The sequence below is a fragment of the Lathyrus oleraceus genome, chromosome 6, assembly GCF_024323335.1.
Source record: "Lathyrus oleraceus cultivar Zhongwan6 chromosome 6, CAAS_Psat_ZW6_1.0, whole genome shotgun sequence".
In the NCBI taxonomy this organism is placed as follows: domain Eukaryota; kingdom Viridiplantae; phylum Streptophyta; class Magnoliopsida; order Fabales; family Fabaceae; genus Lathyrus; species Lathyrus oleraceus.
Genome location: NC_066584.1, coordinates 270,076,240 through 270,080,443, shown reverse-complemented (window position 1 = coordinate 270,080,443; position 4,204 = coordinate 270,076,240).

Here is a 4,204-nt window from a genome sequence, read left to right as displayed (position 1 = left end):
AGATCAAGTGGAGGTTTTATACAAGAAGAAGATCTTGGGATTTAGATTTCTGTCTTTGTATTGTAACCTTGTATCAACGAATTCGGCATTATTGATTATAACAGTTCTCAATTTCATTTGAAATTGAGAGGGAGACGTACCCACACGCGAGGACGACAGTGGGGAACTTCCTTACCAAATCTCTGCGTATCGTATTCTTTCCTTATCTCTCTTTACATTTTCAACAGTTTTGTGATTGCAGTTGGTGTATTGTGGCTGTACATTTCGTGATACAATAGTGGCAAGAAAACTTCTTTATCTAAACTCCACCATTGTTCATCATTGATCACATACACACCAAATATTTGACAAAACTGTCAGCTGAGTTTTATTCATTGGAATTAGAATTTAGTGATAAGTGCATTTGATTTGATAATATTCTGGTGTTAATTATCTCTATCGTTCTAATTCAAATCCAGCAATAAATTCCCGTGTCCGGTTTTCTAGTAGCGGTTCAGATTAGACGGAAGTCGATTCGGGACTGTAATTTTCCGCTAAATTTCAATAACTCTGATAAGATTTTTTAAATCCGTTTATTTAAAAGAGGTGATCTATTCACCCCCCCTCTCGATCACTAGCCACACCGTCTAACAAGTGGTATCAGAGCGCCGGTTCGCTGGTGTTCTATGGCTGCCTGTAACGATATGGATTCTGAACCAAAGGGGGCGTGTAATAAAGCGCCGATTTTCAACGGTGAAAATTACGGCTACTAGAAAGACTGCATGCGAGTTCATATAAATTCTGTTGATAGGCTAGTATGGGCTGCCATTGAAAATGGTCCTTTTCAAATTACTAATAAAATTCTGAGATGTCTTAGCAGGGAATGGCAACCTAAAGTAACAGCTATTAAGGAAGCCAACGATCTAACGACACTTACGATGACAACTCTGTTTGGAAAGCTGGAAGAACATCAGCAAGCATTAGAAAGTCTTGAAAAGTTTGAGAACAAAAGTAAGAAGGAAAAGGAGAAGAAGAGAGACAAAGAGGGAGAGAAGAAGCCAATAGCTCTTGTGGCCTCTAGCTCTAAGTCCTCACGAAAAGAGAAAAGTGACAATGATTCTAGTAGTGACAAAGATTCGGATGATGAGGAAATGGGACTTTTTGTAAGGAGATATAATAGATTCATTCGAAAGAATGGAGTCAAGCATTCCGACAAAAACCTCATGAAGTTTCAAAGACAATCTACAGATTCAAAACAGGAAGAGAATAAGAAGAGTAGAGGAAAAGGATCTTGTTTTAATTGTGGTAAATCTAGACATTATAAAACAGATTGTCCTATGAAGTATAAGGATCAAGGAAAAGCTCCACCAAAAGGGTACAACAAACAAAGAAGAGCTTACATTGCATGGGAAAGTGATAGTGATTCATCAAGCACACAAAGTTTATGTGATAGTGATGAAACCGCAAATCTGTGCCTTATGGCTCACACCAAAAATCTGTCCTACCACAAGAAGAAAATCAATGATAAAAAGGTAAAACAAGCCTATTATAATAATTTCTCTTCTATGTCTTTTTCTGAACTGAAAATAGCTTTTGAAAAACTGCATAACGAAGCTGTAGATGCTTTTAAAAGATTATCTTCCGATAAACAAATTTTTTCATTTCTGGAAGGTAAAGTATACAAAGCTGAAAAAGATTTAGAATGGTTAAAAGCTAGTATTGCAGAAAATTCAAAAAATATTGACATTGATGGATGTAGTAAAGTTGGGTATTGTGAAGCTTGTCATATTTGGCAACAAGAGGTAAACACTCTCAAGGTCAAATTGGAAAAAGCTTTACAACCTAAGGTTACTTATGCCGTTGACTCTAGGTTGTTTAAGAAGTCATTAAATCCACCATATGCAAAATACTCTTTTATTCCAAAGGATTTAATGAACAAGAATAAACAAACACATCATCATGGTTTATGTCATTATTGTTGTCGTGCTGGCCATACCATTGAGAAATGCAAGTTTAGGAGATTTCTTGTTCCTAAAGGTATTTATCAATGGAAGCCAAAATGAAACCATGTTAGCACTTACTCACTTGGACCCAATGAAAATTGGGTACCAACTTCTCTCTTTTGATATTGTAGGATGAGTGCCTTGCTTCCGTAGATAGGAGATGGTTTCTTGATAGCGGTTGCTCAAGGCACATGACCGGTGACATATCGCTTTTTATAGACTTCAAAGCAAAGAAGAAGGGATATGTTACTTATGGAGACAATAACAAAGGAGCTATACTTGGCAAAGGTAGTGTAGGTAATCCCTCTACCACTACTATTTCTGTTGTCCATTTAGTAGAGGGGCTTAAACACAATTTGTTAAGCATAAGTCAATTGTGTGACAAGGGTTATAAAGTTTCTTTCACAAAAACTTGCTGCATAATTGAACATGCTGAACAGAACGTTGTGTTTAAGGGTGTAAGAGTAAACAATATCTATATGCTTGACCTTCTTGATGTATCTTTAACAAGTACTAAATGTCTAGTTACCTTGAATGATGATTCTTGGCTTTGGCATAGACGTTTAGCGCATGTTAATTTCGATTTGCTTAATAAGGTTGTATCTAAGGATCTAGTAGTCGGTCTTCCAAAAATAAAATTTTCAAAAGACCACCTATGTGACGCGTGCCAAATGGGAAAACAAATGAGGGTCTCTTTTAAATCTAAAAATGTAATTTCAACTTCACGACCCCTTGAGCTTCTCCATATGGATCTCTTTGGACCTTCTAGGACAAAGAGCTTAGGTGGAAATTATTATGGTTTTGTAATCGTTGATGACTATTCTAGATTTACTTGGACTATATTCCTTCATAGCAAAGATGAAACTTTTTCTGCTTTTAAGAATTTTGCAAATCTGTCCCAAAACAAAATGAATTCCAAAATAGTTACAATTCGTAGCGATCATGGTGGTGAATTTCAAAACTATCACTTTGATAAGTACTGTGACAAGTATGGTATTGAGCATAACTTTTCAGCTCCTCGAACTCCACAACAAAATGGCGTTGTGGAGCGTAAAAATCGTGTTTTAGAGGAGTTGGCAAGAACAATGCTAAATGAGGGTGGATTACCAAAATATTTTTGGGCTGATGCAGTTAGCACAACTTGTTATGTTTTAAACAGGATCTTAATTCGTCCTATTTTAAATAAAACTCCTTATGAGCTTTTAAAAGGAAGAAAGCCAAACTTGTCACATCTTCACGTATTCGGTTGTAAGTGTTTTGTTTTGAATAATGGTAAGGAAATTTTTGGGAAGTTTGATGCAAAAGCGGATGAAGGTATCTTTCTTGGATACTCACAATCAAGTAAAGCATATAGAGTATATAATAAGCGTTTACTTACTGTTGAAGAATCTGTCCATGTTTCTTTTGATGAGTCTTATCCGAAAAGTGTCGAAAAAGGTATTTCTTTTGATGACGCAGGTGTATCTACAGAAGACATACTCAAGGAAGCTGTTACGGAAACTGATCAGTCCAGAACAGTTGCCCATGAGAAGGAGGAAGATACTAGTCATGAAGAAGATGAGGAAGAAAGGACAGCTGAAGTGAATGACCTTCCACCAGCTTGGAAATCTTCAAAAGACCATCCTATTGACAACATCTTGGGAGATATTTCAAAGGGAGTAATGACTCGTTCTAAGATAAGTAATTTTTGTTCTCACTTCGCTTTTGTTTCACAAGTAGAACCTAAAAATGCCAAAGGGGCCTTGATTGATGAATGTTGGCTAATGGCCATGCAAGAAGAGCTTAATCAATTTAAAAGAAATGACGTTTGGGAACTTGTCCCTCGTCCGCGAGATCATCATATCATAGGTACTAAATGGGTTTTTAGAAATAAGCTTGATGAAAACGGAGTGATAACTAGGAACAAGGCACGTTTAGTAGCACAAGGGTATAACCAAGAGGAGGGCATAGACTATGAGGAAACTTATGCTCCAGTTGCTCGCCTTGAAGCTATACGTCTCTTGCTTGCCTATACGTGTTCTAATAATTTTAAGCTTTACCAAATGGACGTAAAGAGTGCGTTTCTAAATGGTGTCATAAATGAAGAGGTATATGTCTCACAACCTCCTGGTTTTGAGAATGCTGAAAATCCAGATTATGTTTACAAATTAAAACGAGCTTTGTATGGTCTTAAACAAGCCCCTCAGGTTTGATATGAAAGGCTTAGCAAATTTCTAATTGAT